This window comes from Cervus elaphus, chromosome 5, assembly GCF_910594005.1.
Source record: "Cervus elaphus chromosome 5, mCerEla1.1, whole genome shotgun sequence".
NCBI classification, from domain to species: domain Eukaryota; kingdom Metazoa; phylum Chordata; class Mammalia; order Artiodactyla; family Cervidae; genus Cervus; species Cervus elaphus.
In genome coordinates, this window is record NC_057819.1 from 120,560,028 (window position 1) to 120,580,230 (window position 20,203).

Here is a 20,203-nt window from a genome sequence, read left to right on the forward strand (position 1 = left end):
GCAGTACTAGCTACCACACTCCTTTTGTGGTGCGCATCCCCCACATTCCTGGGGATGCCCGACGACGGCCCACTGGACCTCACAGCTATGACAGCCCCTGAAATCAAGATGATGAATCAGCGAGGTCTGCACTTAGGATGCTGACTCCTGAGTTTGCTTTGGACTCTTGGATGTTGACATTTCCCACTGCAAGCCGGTAACACGTCATAATAACTTACTGGTTTTTTGTTTCTTTTTTTAACTCAGAAACACACTATTTTATCCAGCTTCCTAAGCAGATCAAAATTAATGTTGAGTCTTCAATGCTTCAGTACATCACTTAAGATACAGGACACATCTCCATAGAAACTTTCCTCCCAGGCAAGTTTTATCTTTGACTGAGCATTTCTACATCAAAATGTAACCCTAAAGTAATTGTTCCCACTGGTCTCTGACCCTTCTCAACCCACTGTGTCCTGGATATTAAAGAATTTTCAACATTCTGTAAGAATTAATACATGTACATTTGCCCTCCCATTAAAAAAATTTTTTTTTTTTTTTGTTTTAATAAACTTGCTCTCTGTGAGGTTTTTCTAACATGGAGATTTAAATATACTACAGATTACATAAACTCTCCACTTCCATCAATCCCAAATGCTGGACCTGCTGATCACACACCCTTTGTTTCTACAAGCCATGGAAGAAAGTGACTTTGTTACTCTAAAATCTCACTCTCATTTCATGTGTACCCAGTTACCAATATTCTTTCACACAAAGGGCAATTTTTGGTTTTCTTCCAAAAATGTGACCAAAGGTACAATGAATGGCTGAAAATGACTGCTTTCTGCTTTTTCTCCTGGACTACCATCTCCCTCTAGCATTTCTTCTAAACCAAAAGATACTATTGTATTTGGAAAATAATCAGTTTTTAGAAAAAGGTACCTTTACACTATTATTTCCAGAATGACTTAGATACACGGAAGGGGAAATTACAATCTGCTGAGAAAATTGCAAAATAATTTCTAATTCTATTTGCTATAATTTGACAATACTATCTTAAATAGTCTAGTAAATGTACCATTTTGAGATGTCTCAAAGCCATTATCCTAATTGAAATCTATTTAAATGGACTAGTCAGTTTCTTTTCAAGTCACACAAAAGCACACACAGACCAGAGATCCTGCCTATTAAATCAAGGGGGGCTGGTAAGCCTGTAAAGTACATGTCACCAAAGGAGTAGAGATTTTAGCCTCAAAATACCTCAGCCATCTATCATGGCATAGATAGCGGTGGTCTAGAGAACTTCACATGCTGACATACATATGAAATGAAGTATTGAACAGTCCTCCTTTTTAAAAAATCGAAGTCAGGAAAAGCAGACATGTTCTATTCATCAGGCTGGTTTTCACTCCCAAGTTTTTGTTTCCTACGTTTTACTGTTTTCTTTAAACAGCAAACAGACCTTTCACTTCTCTGCATTCATAGAAAAGTGGAATGGATAATCCCAAACAACTGACTTGGGAATGCACTGCACTTTTTGGATAGCTTTCCATTAAAATGGGACAGAGGAGGAGGGAGGTAAACTGACTGGGGTCCCAGGTACAATGGGGAGAAGGAAAACTTAGGGGCTGGCGAGAAATAATTCACCTTCAGAAAACTGAGAGCCAGGGCCATAACTTCCTCTGTATTTACAATCCACACTGCTGACTCTTCATTAATTTGAGATGAGTTTCACGGTAGGTTTTTTGTAATTACCAACAGCTTGCATTACTAGCACAGGAGCTGGCTCTATCAATTAAGAGATCTGGTTTCCTAAGCAGAGCCTCCCGGATCACATGCCCACCTTCACATGAAGGTGTATGCTGCCGGGGAGCTACTGAATCCTCAGAAGTAGCAAGAAAAGAAGACCTTCCTCCAAGACCCCTTTCAGGGCCAGATCCCTGACCCCCCAGGAAGCTGAGGGAGAAATTCAGAGAGGGGAAGAAACTCAAACTACCAAAGGTAGATGATGATCACTTTGACTGTATATGTAACAGGGTTCTGTTATAATAACACACATGTCACCAGTGCTGTCTTATATATTGGTCTGCCCCTGGAAGAATGGTCTTTTTTTTTTTTATTTGGCTGCACCGCATGGCATGGGGGAATCTTAGTTCCCCAACTAGGGATTGAACCCAAGCCAAGCTCCTGGTAGTGGAAAGCACAGCGTCTCAACCGCTGGACCGCCAAGGAAGTCCCAAGAACGGTCCTTCTGAAAGCAATTTCTTCTGTCTTCTCTGCCTCTAGCAAAACTAGAACAAGGAATATAAAACAGAATCATACTTTCATAAGCAGAGCTCACATCCTAGGACACACATAAGGTCCACAAGGAAAGAAGGGAACCAGTGACAGTGAGGGCAGATGTGGGTTCCTGACCAGTTAGAGGCTGCAAGAGTAGATTGCTGGACTTCAGGCTAGGAATGGTAAGCTAAGACCCCAAGGGGCAGAGTCAAACAAGGCTGCAAGGCTCAGACTCCCAGTTCTCTTTCTACTTCAGTGCCCCCTTTCTGGCTGCAGACCAAGAATCACCAGACCCAACAGAAAAGCCCACAAGAGGGAAAAGATTAACTTAGAAGGCTAAAAACAGAAGGAAGAAAAGGTGGTATAAAAGAGATAAATCCAAGAAAAGAGAAGCCCTGTGAGAATTTAGGGGGTTGAGGGGGGAGACTGGGGCACTGATCAAAAGAAATTGATTAAGGAAACCAAGAAGAAGATATCTTGGTATAAGATACCTGGTTCAGAGGACAAATTTATCCAGTGCTCTCTCACAAAGGACATTTTAAGGATCTGAGGAGGGCAAAGAGGCCAGTAGTGAGGAAAGAGAATCTCAGGGGTCTAGGCTAGCCTGGCATGACTGGTGAGGAGAAGCCAGGCTTGCACGCACAGACTTCCACCCACTGGGACCCTGGAGACTGTTCCAGGTTCTCCCTCTACTGTGAATTGGTCCCTCCTTTCCAAAAACCTGGCTTCAGAGCTTTTTAGACGAAACAAAAAGGAACTTTAGAGCTGGAGTTCTTCCTTAACCTAGCCTGATGCACGTGAACACCCCAGCCCACCACCACTGTCACTCGGCCAAACGCACATCCACAAATACCCACAAGATTTCACATTCAACTTGTGAGAAGACAGACTTCTCCCTTCCCCAGCCCAAAGTTAAAAACCCTGACTAAAAGAACTCGGTGCATTGTTTTTAGTAAGGGGGGGGGGGGCAGTAGTGTCTTGATCCACACCCCTCTGGATGGTAGATGCATGCTCTATAGGCCGTCTGAGAAGGGTGAAGTTCTGCTCCAGGAAGACGACACTGGTCTAGCGCCTCCCAAAGCGTCGCCAGGACTTTTACTCCTGGAACCAAGACCTTACTGGGAAAAGAGCTGGTTACTTTCTAGACAAGACCTTACTGGGAAAACAGCTGCTTACTTTCTAGACACTCCACAAATAGCCCCAAAATAGAAAAACAAATGAAAATTCCAAAACATACTTTAGTTAAAAAAGAAAAAAAGAAAAACTGGCACGTTGGCTTATAAAGTATTAACCTGGGAAAAAAGAATCTAACTAACCACTTTATGAGGCTTCCCTTGTGGCTCAGCTGCTAAAGAATCTGCCTGCAATGTGGGAGACCTGGGTTCAGTCCCTGGGTTGGCAAGATCCCCTGGAGAAGGGAAAGGCTACCCACTCCAGTATTCTGGCCTGAGAATTCCATGGACTGTATAGTCCATGGGGTTGCAAAGAGTCAGACACGACTGAGTGACTTTCACTTTCAACCACGTTATAATTAAGAATTTATCATGTTTAATTGCTATTCAAATACCTGCTTTAAGATTTTTGAAATGCCATCTTAAAAAAAAGAATGGCAAAGCAGGTAAGGACTTCCTTTAGGAGAGTCACAGAAGACGGACACTCACTGAGAGCCCAGGCCCGCCCAGTGACAGTCCTCAAGCACAGCCACTGGCTTCTGAGCAGTGTCATCTGCTGACTGCTCAAGGGATCCTTGGAGGATCAGCCCGCACTAACTCAATATGGGGATAACCTATTTGACAAGCCGTTTCTCAAGCCTCAGAGAATCTGACCTGAAATCACCACGGTGGTGGGAGGAGGCCTTCTGAAGCCAGTCTCCAGGCTCCCCACCTGTCTGGCCGGACCCCTCGGTCCTCAGCAACAGCATCACACCACTGAGAGATACTAATGTGCCCTCCACAACCGCAGGCAGGAAGAGGGGCCGACAGGGCTGACCCGCGTACCTGCCCCTGTCTCACTGTGGCCAAAACAAGAAACCAGAAACCTCTCATCGTGCTTGAAGTACCAATTTGTTCACTTGTAGAAAAGAACTCCTAAAACAGAGAAATGTGGCCAAAAAAATACTCCTTTCTTCCTGAGCTTGAGCACCCATCTCACTCAACACTAACCAACTACCGGACCCACCTGCTCTGTGCTCACTTAGCGCAGAGGTGGGCAAGAGGCCAGGAGACCCCACTGCAGCACTTGGGAGGAGCCCAGGGGAGGCAGGACGGCATTTCTGGGAAGGGAAATTGAAGTTAACAGGTCAACAACTCTGACAGATAACATAGGAAGGTTAAAATTCTCATCAAGCCCCAGTAGAGGGAGGTTTTAGAAAACAATTAAGTCGGCAGTTTCTGGAAGATTTCTTCTTAGCTGCAAGTCAAAAATGTACGTACTTTAAACATGTCTTACATTTTAATTTGTGAGATTAACACTCTGTTAGTTGGAAGAACCTCTTGACCATCCACCCGAGAAAACCCTGGGCCCTGTACTTGTTCCCTGTGCTGCCAAGAACGACTCTTATCACCTAATTCAGAAACTCAAATCGTGCTTTTTTCCTTCTATGAGGTTTTCGTACCACAAATCAGACCTCATGAAATAAAATTTCACTGTAGGCTATTAAGCCTCTGCCAATACCCCTCTCAATCACAGTCAAGCCTGAAGACAAAAGCTCAAATGGCCAAATGAGTTTGGTTTCAGGCTCACAGCATGATCAATAGTCATTTCTGTTGGGAGTTTTAGCCTTAAAAAAAAAAAAATTAATGTTCCTGCTTTACTATAACCTACCCCATCAGGATCGAATACCACTCATCACCTCCCCACAGACATTAGCCTACCCTGGGAAATTAAAACAAAAGCAACTCCTTTCCCCTGGGCTTTCCACTACTCTTGACTTATTTTTCACTTCGATCTTGCCTGTGAACTTGGCCAAAGCCCGCAGCTCAACCTTCCCTGAGGACGGCTCCCTTAGGACTTCCTAGCACAGGTACTAGGAGACCCCACTATTTCTATTCTGAACCTGGGTGGGGGAATGGGAAACCGAACAGGGGCCACATCAGACTAGTCACTGCCCTGAGCTAAAGTTCCACAGGTCACTTCTAACAGACATCTGGACACTGAGGACACAAGGATGGCCTCCCTTCCAGCTCAGGCAAGGAGCAGGTCCCTCAATTTGATCAGAGGAAGCAACAAAATGAAGTAGGAGATGCTCAGCCCAGTGACTGCAGGGTGGAGAGCAGGCACCGTGAAGCCAGCCTCCCCTACCCCGAGCTCTCTGCCTATTGCTGGCCGCAGCCACAGGTCCCCTTGATCTCTGCATGGCTTCCCCTGTCCTCGTTGTCAACTGGCTTTTCCTCATTTGTCACCGTTAGGTCCCAGCAGGACCACAAACACACAGATATACACACTTCCCTTTACCTGCTCTCAGAGGTAAAATGATCAGCAAGGTAGGGTTGGAATCTATCACATGGTCCACTCTGAATGGAATTCACCTTATACAAACATCTGCTTGGTCCACTACACCTGCCAGGAGGCGTGTTTTAAAATCTGTCTATGAAAAAAAAAAAAAAAAGCATTGCCCCCTCAGCCTGGCAGGCAGAGTTCTACAGTGACATAACCTGCCCTCTGCTCTATTGTCATTGAAACGTTTCCCTCCAGCCTTCCATGATCAGGGCACACATAATGAATCTCACAGAGGGTTTTCTTTTTAGAGCCAGGTGTACCCACACTAACTTGGCTCTATTCAAATCCTCCCTCCCACCAGATCACAGTTACCTGGCTGAGCTGTTAAGGTTTCCAGGGCATGGAGGCATCACCTGCTCACCCTCCACCAGTGGCGTTCTCAACCAGCTGATGCCAGTTCCCACTTGGAGTTCCTGGGCACCACTTCGGTACCCGCGCTGCTGCGAGGTCACACAGGTCTCTATAGTCTCTGGTTCTGCCATTTTCCTGGACTCTTTTCTGTCCCCTTAATACTCAGCTTAAAGCCTTCTTATAACCAGACTTGCAAGACTCCTGAAAGACATATCACTCTGGTCTTCATGACCTCTCTGGTTATTGGAGGCTCTGGTTCAGGGAACCAGTCCCTTCCTTCCAAAAATAAAAACAAAAACACACAATATCTAGGAAACCAGCTAGTGACATCCCATCAAACTGAGAAAACATCCCAGTTTTCTCCTTCAGAATCACAGAAGTTATAGAAGAAATGTAACCACCATCTCTGTCAAGTCCTTCCATTTCCTAGTTAGAAATGCATAGTTTTGGTGAAGATCCAGGGTTCCCCTATGAGTCTCTCCCACGTGACAAGAGGGTCTGAGGAGCACCGGCAGGCTCCACCCCTCAGCTAGAAGTGGCCCAAGAACAAGGCGTCTCCTCACCAGCAGGGTCAGGACTGAACACCGCTGCCTTCCGTTCTTCCCAGTGGCTGAAGTCTCTTCCCGGACAAGGCACTAGAATCCCCTCCCACTGCTGCCAAGAGCGCTTCCCAGGTGGCTCAGCAGTAAAGAATCTGCCTGCCAATGCAGGAGACAAGGGTTCGATCCTCAGGTCGGAAGACCCCCTGGAGGAGGAAATGGCAACCCCTCCAACCCACTCCAGTATCCTTGCCTGGGAAATCTCACAGAGAGAGGAGCCTGGCGGGCTACATACAGTCCGTGGGGTCGCAGAGTCAGAGGTGACTGAGGACAACACTGCCAAGAACTCTCTTAGGACCCACCTGGCATGATTCTGGAGTCGCGCCACCACCTGTGGAGCAGAGCCCAGGGGTGCCAATGGGAATAAGAGCCACGGTGGAAAGCGAGGAAAGGGAGACAAACATGAACAGGGCAGAATCCCGACTCTAGAAAGACAGGAAGACTACTACATCCCTGTCTGTGGGTTGTATATGGTAGACTCCAATCGTGAGTTCTCAAATTGGAGCCCAGTGCAACTAAGCATATGTTCAGTGAGAGTGATGCCCCCTGAGGGCAGGGATAGGAAGTCAGACAGGAGGGCCCCCCTTAACTCAGCAGGCAAATGCTTTTCAAGCGTGGGTCAAGACATGTTTCTCCTGTAAGACAGCACTAAACCCACCAGACAGCGCCAACCACGGATTCCCACGGCCTATCCCTCCACCCTCCGCCCCCAGCCTGGCCAATTCCCTTCTCAGATTATCCTGCTCTAAAAACCATTCAATCCTTCCAATAAATCCAAGTGTTAAAGAGCATTCTTCAAGGTCCCCCCTGTGCCTAATGTGCTTACATTCATTCATTCATTCACTCACCCAGCAAACATTTAAGAAGCTCGTGCTGTGGGTCAGATGCTGAGCGAGGCACTGGGTATACGATCGTGAGCACAATGGACGAGGTCCCTGCCCTCCTGGAAGAAGTGGGAAAGCAGATGTCTCCTAAAGAATACGTCACAACAACAGCGAGAAGTGGTGTAGACAAGAGAGAAAAAGGGAGCGAGGTGAGGAGGCGGAGCTGCCTCCTAAAGAGGGAGGTGCAAGGTGGTTCAGTTCTGAAAGGCTGAGCTCCCTTCCAGCTGGGAAGAGAAGGGTCGTGGACTGTAATTAACTGAGAGGGGAGAGGCCTGGGCCCAGGCTGCAGCAGAGGCGGGCAGGGGGCGCGGAAACACACACAGGACTTTGCAGACCAGGTTCAGAATGTGGCTCTTACCCTCAGAGCAACAAGAAGCCTTCCTAGGATTGGGAACAAGGACATGGTGTGATCATATTAGGAATATTTAAGAGAAAGAGACCACTCTGGCTGCAGAGGGGTGAGGAGATTAGAGCGGAGGGAAAGCAGCTGTGGGAAGAACGGGGATGGCTGCTGCCGCCTTCGAAACCAACAGAGTTGTTTAGACTACAGTGGTGGCAGTGAAGCTGAAGAGAAAGAGAACCGTTCAAGAGATGTTAAAGAGATGAAAATAACAGCACCTGGTAACGGACGAGATAAGAGCCAGCTTGCATTTGCAGTGAAGAGAAATGTCAATTACCTCCGGCAGCAAATATTGGCTGTATACACTCTGCGGCTCACTGGTATTACACTTACTTCCTTTGGCACCTATTTTTCAGAATTTCTAGACAAATTTAAAGCTCTTCTCCTTACTTGCTCTTAAATCCATTCTTAAAAACTGTCATCCGTTTTGAAACATATTTGTTAAGCATGTACTATGTGCTGGGGAGGAAAAAGGTACCTAAGACAGCCCAGGCCCTTGGCATGTGTCCTCTGAACCTCTAAAGCCCCTGGCAGTGAATGCAGCTACCAAGGGTGAGGTCACCCTACCACCTGAAACCTTTATATGAGCCACTCAACACATTCCCGTCTACCTCTTAGAAATCTTCTGTGACACAAGAGCAGCACAAGCGCTTTGCGTTGGAGAGGGTCATTCCTTATTTCATAAGATCTGAGCCCTGGAAGACATCCCGCATTAAATCTAACCTCTCAGGTTACTGAGCTGCCAAAACCGTGCTCTTAGAGGAAGACCATGAACCCCAAGAGGCAGTTCTTCCTTCTACATAATCAAACTCCTTTTCTCTAAAATGTACTGAATTTGGGACCTACACAAGAATTGTGCTCTCTCATTTGTTGTCCAAATTAGTTTCTGCAGGATTTTTCTCATCGCAGAGATTGAACAGTGTAGCTCCAGGGTTTATGACACCATCAGTGCGGCCACATGGAGCTATTTAACTGAGAATTAAGATTAAAACATCATTATCTCAGTTGTACTAGCCACCTTGCAAGTGTTTGATAGTCAAGGCAGCTAGAGGCCACCATATTGACAGCACAGATGGGGCACGTTCTCAACACTACAGAAGGGTCTGTCGGAAAGAGTTCCACAGAAGGGCTACTACAAGGTTCTCTGCAGGTTTGAATTCTTCTTAAAGAACACACAAAAGCTTAACAGATAAAGACTTTCAACATATAGCTGTGTCCTCCTTGATTTTATAAGTGAATGCTATAATCTGGACTTAATATACACCAAACAATAGTGCTTTTTAGTTTAGTCTCATAGTTTGGGGTTTGTGTATATTTTATTTGCCAGGAATGTTGAAAATAAACATGTGATTCCTTGTGAGGAAGAAAGGGACCAGGATTTCACAAGCCACTGTGAAGACTGTCTTATTCTGTGTGTGTGTGTGTATGTGTGTGTGCGTGCACACGCATGCACATGCTCAGTTGTGTCTGACTCTTTGTTACCCCCATAGGCTGTAGCCTGCCCAGGCTCCTCTGTCCATGGAATTTTCCAGACAAGAATACTGGAATGGGTTGCCATTTCCTTCTTCAGGGGATCTTCCTGACCCAGGGATTGAACCCGCGTCTCTCGTGTCTCCTGCATTGGCAGGCAGATTTTTTACCACTGCACCACCTGGGAAGTTTCTTTCATATATATTTTATACATTGCCCAATACAGTTGATATTCTCAGTAAATACACAAATTATTTGGCCATCTAATTTTGTGCCTACTTTTCATAAGCAAGTCTATAAGAGGCTTGCAAGAAATGTTCATTTCAGGTTTGGAATGGCGACCACTAACACCAGTCCTGTAATTACGGTGGTGCAGCATGCAGGAATTTTTTCTCTAGGACCATATCTACCATGTGATTTTATATCCCCAAGACACATTTATACTGTGACAGGAAATCCACCAACAATGCTTCAAATGTGAAACTACCTGGGAACAAGACTGGAAAATGTTGATAATTGCTCAAACTGAGTGACAGATACAAAAGGCTCATCTTTTCTTCTTTACTTTTGTGTATTTAAAATTTCTCTCCCGAATAATGGACTTTTTTTTTTCCAAGGAACTAAGGCAATTATACACAAATTCAATCTGTATTAACACATATTCTGGAGGGTAATCATAAACTTTGATATGGTTGGGTGCATAGCATTTTACCAAACCTCTCAAGCCAGGCCAAGAACCAACCTAGCCAGTGACCTGTTTTATGAAGTTCTCCTCCTGCGTGATCCTGGGCTGTGGTGGGCGTTAGGAAGCACCGCGCTGAGCGTCTTCAGAGGCCGGGTTCAGGTGGGTTCTGCTCTCAGCTGCTCGGAGCCGTCATGCTTACCACCTGACAATAAGGCCACTGTCTGCCTCATCTTATAGGAAGAAAAGGCTGATAATCAACTTCCCTCCCCATCCCAACACTAACGCAGATGCCTGCAGACTGAGGAACAATGCTTCCAGTCCACCCCAGCTTTCAGGTGAGCCCTGCCGGGCACTGCAGTGGCCCCACGGCAGGCACTGCCCAGTGGCGGGGCTGTGGTTAGCACGTGGCCGCCCCACACCAGGCCACGCAGGGATGCCTCCAGTGGACATGCGCAGGAGCCATTTCGGTCCCACCTGCTGCCCTCTGGCTACTTTACACCCAGGATGATGGAAACATGGACCCAGAAACACAAGCTCATCCCCTCCCAGGCCACGTAAGTCAGCAAACCTCTCTAAGACATTCCCACGGTGCCTCAAGTAGTGACAGGCTCGGAGTCCCAGCCCTTCCCCTCTGCTCTCTGAGGCACCTGCCTCTCCTTTATCCGCTCCTCTTGGCCCTTCCTCACCGCAGCCACACCGGCCACAAGCCACTCCCTCCCTTGAGGCGCCTTCCCAACACTGGCTCCCTCCTTTTATTCTTTCTTAGGGCCTGTTTTCTTCCCCCCCTCAGAGGAAGGAGACTTCCAACTTCTCACAATTTAATGTACACAACACACACGTCAGTTGACTTGTTTACTGTCTAGACTACATAATGTGCTATGTGCCAGCAGGGAACACATCTGTTTCACTCCCCATTGGATTTCTTTCCAATGCTAAGCACAATGCTTGGCGCCAGCAGACACTCAGATAGATACTTGTTTAATGAGTGATGATCGCTGTTCAGTCAGTCCTTTCAGTGGTAAGATTTTTAAATTTTGTATTTCCAGCCCCAAATGATACATAGAACCATCTTGAGGAACACTGCTTAAAAGACAACATTAAGTGTAAGAAAGGACTTAAAAATGAGAAAGAGAACAGGCTGGCTTATGTCAGCTTTAAGTAACAAACGTGAAATGAAACTTAAGAAATGCATATTGTGATTCTCAAAGGTTATTTGCAGGAATAATCCTACAAGGATTGGGGTGGCGGTGGTTTTAAATCTCAAAACCTAAACAAGTTGAAGAGGGCTCCTCTTGCCCTGTCCTGGTCTCAACTGTCAGGATAAGCCCAGGAGGGGCTCAGTTTGTCCAATCTTCTCTTTGGGGGAAAGCCCTTAGAACCAATCTTCTGGGCAAATCCAACAAAGGTCACTAGTTGTTTCAAAGCCCACCCATCAGCCATTCCAGCAGCTTCTTCACAGAAAGGCCAGATTCTTCTCTCAACAGTCCTATCTATGCTCACAGTGACCTGGCCTGTGGCTTTTGTTCACCAAAGAAAAACCAAAGAGGACTTGAGTCTTCTGCAACTCCCATAGGGTTCGTCCTTAAATTTAACAAAGTTCTCCCAATACACAGCAGATGTTCTAAAGGAGAACTCAGAATTTAAACTGGGGTCAGTACACAGTAAGAGGCTGGGAATGTATGACCCCAAAGCAAAGGGAAATCTCACTTTTTGAACTGAGAAAACTTCCAGGGCACATGGCTTAGAAGATTTCAAAATGAGGCAGGGTCCACCTGAAACAACCACAGAACTCACACTGGGAGCAACATAAGTCTGAGCTCTAGCCCCAGCCATACGCCCTTGTCCTCGCTGCGTGATCTTGAACACGTTACTTAACTCTGAACTTCGGCTTTCTCATCTTAGAACAAGATTGATACTAGGGTCTACTATTCATAAGGGCTTCCGAGGTGGCACAGGGGTAAAGAATCCGCCTGCCATTGGAGACAAATGAGACTGGGGTTTGATCCCTGGGTCAGGAAGATCCCCTGCAGTAGGAAATGGCAACTCATCCCAGTATTCTTGCCTGGAAAATTCCATGGACAGAGGAGCCTGGGGGGCCACAGTCCACAGGGTCACAGAGTCAGACACGATTGAGCATAAGCAATCAGAGGATGATGTGAGGTTGAAAAGTGGGAACAGTGCCTGGCACACAGCAATTCTCCATGAATGACAGTTACTCTTCTTGTTATCACCTACACAAGTTTTCTCATTACAAAAGCACTAGCACAAACATCCACCTGAAACTTCAGGAGCCCTTTCCTTTCAAACATTTAACTTCTCAGATCCTTCAATTCATAAACTCACATAATCAATGACACTGTATTGGAGGGAGCGGGAGGAGGAGACTAAGAAATCAAGTCCTCACTTTGAAGAGAACTTCAAGGTCCAGAGTGGGGAAATGAAGTGCCCAAGACACACATAATAACTGAAGAAACCCCCAGGACGGCCAATGGGTCTCTTAATACCAACTGCAGTGCTCTCTGCACCTCACTCAGAAACTCAGGGTTTCTGTACTTGCCTCCGAGCACCACTCTGATGAATGGGGCTGCACAGACACTTCACACAATGCAATTAAGATCACAAGGAGCTTGGCCAGAGGCAACATGGAATCCTGCACAAAACCCTGAGGTGCTTTAAAATTCACACATAAGAGTATTCATATCAGCCCAGGTTTCCAAACTTCTCATAAGGATAGTTACTTTTAACTTGGGATTTGAAGTTGAAAAAGAACTTAATGAATAGGCAGAAAGCTGTCTGTCCATGGCTGGTTAGCTTCTGAAGTTAATGCTTCTCACGGGGACAAGAGTCAGCCAAAGGACAGAGCTTTACACAAACTAGAAAATGTTCCTGCAGCCCAAAGATCATGGATTACTGCCTGGGCTCCGAGTGGCAAATCTTACAAGATGCTCCCCAGCTTTCCTCCAGAGCCACCTACCAGTTAACCTTATGTTCTGCCATTCGACAGCATCACGTGTTCCTGGCTCACGCTGTGCCAGGCACACAAATGACTTCGTGTAATCCTCACAACTACCAACAGAGAATGCACTAGCATGGTTCATCTGACCTAGGACCCCACTTCAGTTCAGTTCAGTCGCTCAGTCATGTCCGACTCTTTTCGACCCCATGAATCGCAGCACGCCGGGCCTCCCTGTCCATCACCAACTCCTGGAGTTTACTCAAACTCATGTCCATAGAGTCAGTGATGCCATCTAGCCATCTCATCCTCTGTCGTCCCCTTCTCCTCCTGCCCCAATCCCTCCCAGCATCAGGGTCTTTTCCAATGAGTCAACTCTTCGCATGAGGTGGCCAAAGTCTTGAAGTTTCAGCTTCAAAACAGTCCTTCCAATGAACACCCAGGACTGATCTACTTTAGGATGGACTGACTGAATCTCCTTGCAGTCCAAGGGACTCTGAAGAGTCTTCTCCAACAGCACAGTTCAAAAGCATTAATTCTTCGGCACTAAGCTTTCTTCACATTTCACCCCACTAGGACACCATTATTTTATGTACGAAAAAAGGAAGTCCTGCCAACTACAACTGTCAGACCTCATAAATTTAAAAGATACTTTGGCTTCCCTGGTGGCTCAGACCATGAAAACATCTGCCTACAATGCAGGAGACCTGAGTTCGATCCCTGGGTGGGGCAGATACCCTGGAGAAAGAAATGGCAACCCACTCCAGTACTCTTGCCTGTAAAATCCCATGGATGGAGGAGCCTGGTAGGCTACAGCCCATGGGGTCACAAAGAGTCAGACACAACTGAGCAACTTGACCTTCACTTTCTTTTCTTTTCAGAAATGTTAAGATGAGACAAAGTGTATTGTCTTACGTTTGTGGAAATGTGAACATTGTCCCATTTTACAAATAAAGAAACTGAGGTATACTGAAAACAGTTTGCCCAAGGTCACAGAGCTAGTAAATAGAAGCACTGGGATACAGACCTGATAAGTCTGGTCACCTTTTCATGGCAGTAAACTCAGATTTCCCAAGAGTCATATGAATTACCCAAAAACACACCTGGCAAAGAGGCAGGACACAGGGTGCTAACACCTGCTCCACCATGAGCACATTAACTGTGGCAATTCTCTGAACATCTCTGAACCTGACCTTTCATGTGTCCAAGAAGGCACTGTGCTAGACTATGATAAACTGCCTTTCTTCTTCTGGAAAAGCAACGCGGTATACTATAGGAAAAAGTACATTTAGAATCAGAAAGTCCTAGACTGAAGTTCTTGTTCCAGGGAATTCCCTGGTGGCCCAGTGGTTAGGACTCTGCTTTCACTGCCGAGGGCCTAGGTTCAATTCTTGGTAAGAGAACTAAGATCTGTTCCACCAACTACCCAGCTTATGCCCTGGGCAAGTTACCAAACTGCTCTCAGCTTCCTCTCCTGTAAACTGAGACTCTGCGTGTGTGCGCCTGCGTGCACCTGCCCGCTCAGTCACTCAGTCATATCTCTTTGCGACCCCATGTACTGTCCTGCCACGCTCCTCTGTCCATGGAATTTTCTAGGCAATACTAGAGCGAGTTACCATGTCCCACTCCAGGGGATCTTCCCAACCCAGGGATCGAACCTGCATCTCTTATGTCTCTGGCATGGGCAGGTGGATTCTTTACCATTGCACCACCTGGGAAGTCCAACATTGAGGCTACCAGCATCTGTCTCCCTTAGAGGGCTGCTCAAGGACAAAAGAGGATATATTGGGTTGGCCAAAACGTGCGTTCAGGTTTCTCCATAAGATGTTATGGGAAAACCTGAATGAACTTTATGGCCAACCCAATATACACAGAGAAAGCAGCAATGGCAGAGCTGGAATTCAGCAAATGCTCTTTCTATACCAACCACCTTTTGCTTTGGGACAGAATTAAAGAACAAACAATTCCCTGTGACCTCAGCAATTCCCCAGGGGGACACTGGTGAGAATAAGAATCAGACAGAAGAAAGCTGACTCTGAGGGCTACTCAGGCAAAGAAAATGAGCTGGAAGCACCTGGAGGGCAGGGACAGCTGACCGGCTTCCAAACTTTCGAGTAAACTCACTGACAGAGGGAAAGGTTAAAAAGAACTTAACACCATCAAACGGAGAAGGAAATGGCAACCCACTCCAGTACTCTTGCCTGGAAAATCCCATGAACGGAGGAGTCCAGTAGGCTGCAGTCCATGGGGTCACTAAGGGTCAGACACGACTGAGCTACTTCACTTTCACTTTTCACTTTCATGCAGTGGAGAAGGAAATGGCAACCCACTCCAGTGTTCTTGCCTGGAGAATCCCAGGGACAGGGGAGCCTAGTGGCTACCGTCTATGGGGTCACACAGAGTCGGACATGACTGAAGTGACTTAGCAGCAGCAGCACCACCACCACCATCAAAAGGCACTGATCAACAGATATGAGGATGAAGAGATACCAAATCTGACACAGAAAAGCAGTCTTGGAAGATCCAGTTTGATACCAAAAGTGACCTACAGTGGGATTTCCCCACTGTCCTGTTTCGTTCTTACAATAAGTAATATTCTGTGCATTTCATCTCTTTCTTTCTTCAAGAGCTTCAGAAAATCCTCAGAAGTTATGAGCTTTGGGAGGGAAGGTGAGTCATATGGATGCAGAAACAACCTGCTGACCTGCCTTTTTTCTCCATCATACCCAGAATGCCTCAAAGTTTCTGGCACATGGCCAACTCTCAACAAAAATTAGTTGAGTGAATATTTTTTGACTACATGCCATTTCACTGGGACCAGAACTCCCAAACATCCTATACATTTATCCTACCTAAAAGACTAACAACAGTCTTTCCTGCTTCTTTTCCAGACGCATTCCAAAACCATAATCTCTAATGTGCAAACGATACACTCGGCAATGCTATTTCTCCAACCCTCTCACGTGATGACTTCCTACTTGCCCTTCAAACCTCCAACAAGTCCCGGTCCCCTTAGTCCCACCAAAACCCCTGCACTCTCTCTTCCCCTTCCTCTGTCCAGCCCTTGGGCTACTCGGCAGTTGCCTCAATTACCGCCATCATCTGATCTGAATCGGTTTGTTAATCTCCTTCCTCTCAGGCATAGCACCTTTCCTGGAGATAAATGCAGGCAAGTCCAGTTCACCCACAGCTCTCCACAACCCCCAACCCTGAGGCCCATGTGAAAAAAAGAAACCATATGGCAAAAATCCCACTCTACCCTCATCATCTCAGGAGGCTGTTTGTTTTACATAAAGTTTAGCTCAATCACCAACTTTTAGAAGAATCTGAAAGAATGCTGTAATGATTTAAGGGTTGGCTAAGAGCTGACAGGGCTTCCCTAGGGGCTCAATGGTAAAGCATCTGCCTGCCAATTCAGGGGACTCAAGCAGTTTGATCCCTGGGTCAGGAAGATCACCTGGAGAAGGAAATAGCAACCCACTCCAGTATTCTTGCCTGGGAAACCCCATGGACAGAGAAGCCTGGAAGGCCACAGTCCATGGGGTCGCAAAGAGTAGAACCCGACTCAGCAACTAAACAACAACAACCAGAGCTGACAAAAATGGCACTTTTGCTCTTTCAATACCTCCCTGGAGATAAGCTGCACTGTGTCACCCAGCTCAAAATCCACAAACCCAGACTTTCAGGAATTCCCTGGCAGTCCAGAGGTAAGGACTTTGTGCGCTCACTGCCCAGGGCCCTGGTTTGATCCCTGGTCCCAGAACTAAGATCCCATTAGCTGGGTGGTCAAAAAAAAAGAAAATCTAAACTTTGCAAGCACTCCCCATTCCAGAGTTCAAGGACCATTTGCGCCTCTGTTTTTCCTTATTGGTTTCCATATAAAAGTTACTCATTGTTTTCCTTCCAGCTTACATCAGGCTCCTGAAAGGACTTCTTGAAAGCCTTTGATGAAAACCATCAAAACATGCCAAAGGCTGGTTCTTTTCAACGTCTGCGCAGAGCAGCCAAGGTGTCACAACCTAGAACTTCAAACATGAATATGGCAGCACTCCTGCCTTCATGGAGCCCACGCTTTTCCTCCAAATAAAAAAGTATGCCCTCCATGGGCAGCGTCTCTTAAAGACGGTAGTGACAAAGTACTTCTCGGCTTTGGAGGAAGAGCGAGGGTGGAGACAGGCTTTGCCCTTACATTGGATGCCCTGTAACCATAACAACCGATGGTTTCAGTAACCATCAACCCACCGAGGGGCTAAGTTTTCCAAAAGGCATTTTCAAGAGGGGAAATCTCCCCTGCACCGACTCCCGCGTCAGCCGAGCGTTCTGGGGAGCGGTTCAGCCCATCTCTGGTCCCACCGATTCGTTCCTGCGCTCGCCACCAGCACAGCCTCCGCCGTCACACCCCGCGCTCCGGGCAGGGCACCTGGCGTTAGGCCTCAGCCCAATGTCACTTGTTAACCTTCCAAAACCCCCGGCGTTCGGAACGCGGTCGTCTCAAGTCTAAGGCACGCGAACCACCACTGCCACCCGCGATTTCCAAGAGCTGGCGAAAAACAACCGGAGGAGCTGAGAACCTCTGAAAGGATCCACTTAAAAGTAACTGCGGTTGTCGACTTCCAGGCGTTTCGCGACGTGAGCGCCGGGGGAGACCAGAACCTGGGGCCCCATTCATAAAATTACAAGCTGTTTTCCCTCAGTTTGCGTGTGGACGGTCCTCCCCGGCTGGGGCAGAGTCCGGAGCCCGTGGACAGCAGGCTGGGGGGCTGGCCGGCGGGCACCTCTGGCGGGGTCAAGCCCACACCGCCCCACACCGCCCCCAGAAGAAAGAAGGGTGCGCCCGGGGGCCTTGCGGGTAGGTGTCCCTGTCAACTTAACCGGGACCGTGACAGCGGGGAGGGGCCCTGGGGGACCGGACCCCCGCGCCTAGCCGCGCCAACGGCCGCCGGCCCCCGGACCCTGAGGAGCCGGAGCCTCCCCCAGCCCCGGCCTTCTCGGTGGGCGCTCCCTCCACCGCTCCGCCCGGCCCCGGGAGCTCTCACCCCGGATCCACTGGCTGCCTCATTGTACTGTGCCGGCGCCGGGGCTTCACGGCCGCCGCAGACCCCGCTCCGTTTCGGGCTCGGGCCGCCGTCCTGCCGCCCGCCCGCACCCGGGGCACCGGCCGCCCCGCCCCGCCGGCGGACCCGCCCCGCGCCCGCGGCCGCCGCCGCCAACCAGAGGGCGGCGGGGGCGGAGCCGGCCTCGCGCCAGGCCCGGCCAATCCAGCCCCTACCAGCACGCCGGGGAGCGGCCGCGGAAATGGGCGTGCGATTGGTCGGGTCTGTTAAAGAGGCCGCCGCCCACGGGGCTGGGGAGAGGGGCGGCGGCGGGGGTTACCTGGAAGAGCCTGGGGTGAAAGGGATGAGACCTTCTCTTCTCTCCTAGTCCAGCAGCCTCGCTCTCCCCAGCATTTTGCATTTATTAATTTCCTCTTCCTAAAGTCTAGCAACAAGTGGGGGCAGAATCTGCCTCTGTCAGAAAGAGAAACTGAGGTCCCCAGGGTCTCCTCGCTTGGCACATTGACTCGAATTTGAGTTTCATAGGGCCGTCAGACACATCTGTTCCCGTCCAGTCCCAGAAATTGGCTTAAAAATTATCCAGCTTCACCCTGGAGAATTTTGTAAAACATATTTAACACACATTCCGTGTGTCTGAATTGGGACTGGGGAAAATATGTATTTTTCAGCGTCCGTCCCCCGAGGTGATTCTGATGTAGGTGGTTGGTACAAGAGCTACATATACAGGCAGGCACTTATTATTTCAAGTCCTTCATGGCAATGAAGTTCAAGTGCAACTGCCATAAATAAAGATAAGCTCTTCTTTATCCTCAAAAACAGTAATATGGTTGCGAGATTTGCTAGTTTGGCTGGAGGTCGCCTACTGAGAAACTCAGGACAGTTCCCTGAGTGGGTCATGCCAAGAACTGAGTCTGAAGGGCACCGGGCTGGGCTGAAGCAACAAGGCAGTCTTGTTCTCTGACTCCCGAGACAATGCTTAAATACTTAAATGGCAAAACACACCCTTCCTTGTTGCCATCACCAGACCCAGTCATAACCCCAGGAAGGTGCCTGGGTTCCAACGCCATCCAGCCCAGCCCATTCTCCCAAACACATGCCTCTCCTCCTCCCGGTGTCCCAGACATCCATCTGACCCAGAAGTCCCTGCCTGAAAGTGAGCCTCTTCTGCCTAGACCCCTCCTATGAGAAGCAAACTGCCTCCAAAGAACAGCCATATCACTGTTGGTGGTGGTGGTGGTGGTGGTCATGGTGTTTTGGCTGGTTGTTCGTTTGTTTTGGTTTTTCTGTGATTTCTGTGGGTGTTGTGTTTGTCAGGAACAGCTCAACACACACATTCATCAGCCTCATCGAGATTAAGTCTCTGGGTTGCAGACATCACTGCCTGGGAACACTATTTGCTTCCCTTGGCCCTCCCAAAAGAAAAGGAATTCTTGTTTTAAATGCAGAGGGTTCCAGCCTTGGGTATCTGGAAATGTGCAACAAAGGCAGTTAGCACTAGAGAAACAGCCCAAAGTTCATCTTGGCCACACCTTAGAACCTCCGTGATTTGGTTGGGGTGGAGTGGGCAGTGAAGGTGGTGGGGGGGGCCTGGAGCTGTACCACTGCCAGGGTCCAGGGGAAGCTGGCATTGTGTATCTCAGAGTGCCCGCCCCCACCTTCCTTGCCCAGGCAAAACGCTACATAAATATTAGGTTAATTAATATAGTGTCAACCTAACCTCAAGCTGGAGGCCCATAAGGTCCAGCATGAACACTAAGAAGGAGCCCTTCCTTTTGAAAAGTGAGGAATTTGGATGCTTTGAAAAATAAACAAATGTATCATAATATTAACACTTCCTCCTACCTTTAAGAGATTACTCTGGGCCAACACTATGTCAGTATCTTTGCACGCATTAATTCATTTGAAACCTTATAAGGACCCTGTGTGGTAGGTCTGGCTGTTATTTTCTCCATTTTACAGATGCCAAAATGGAAGCTCACAGAAGACTGGTAGTGTGTCCAAGGTCACAAGACTAGCCTAAGAAAGAGCCAGCCTTCATGACCTCCTAACT

The 20,203-nt window shown here is 47.9% G+C and overlaps 1 protein-coding gene across 2 annotated transcripts in view; it reads right to left on the minus strand.

Moving 5' to 3' along the window:
- Positions 1–18,286, minus strand: part of TEX2 (testis expressed 2) — a 108,221-nt gene extending 89,935 nt beyond the window's left edge. For both annotated transcript variants that reach the window (XM_043905045.1, XM_043905044.1), the window contains exon 1: positions 18,136–18,286. The gene's annotated coding sequence lies outside the window, so the exon portion shown is untranslated. The remainder of the gene's footprint in view (positions 1–18,135) is intronic.
- Between the last annotated feature and the right edge of the window lie 1,917 nt (positions 18,287–20,203).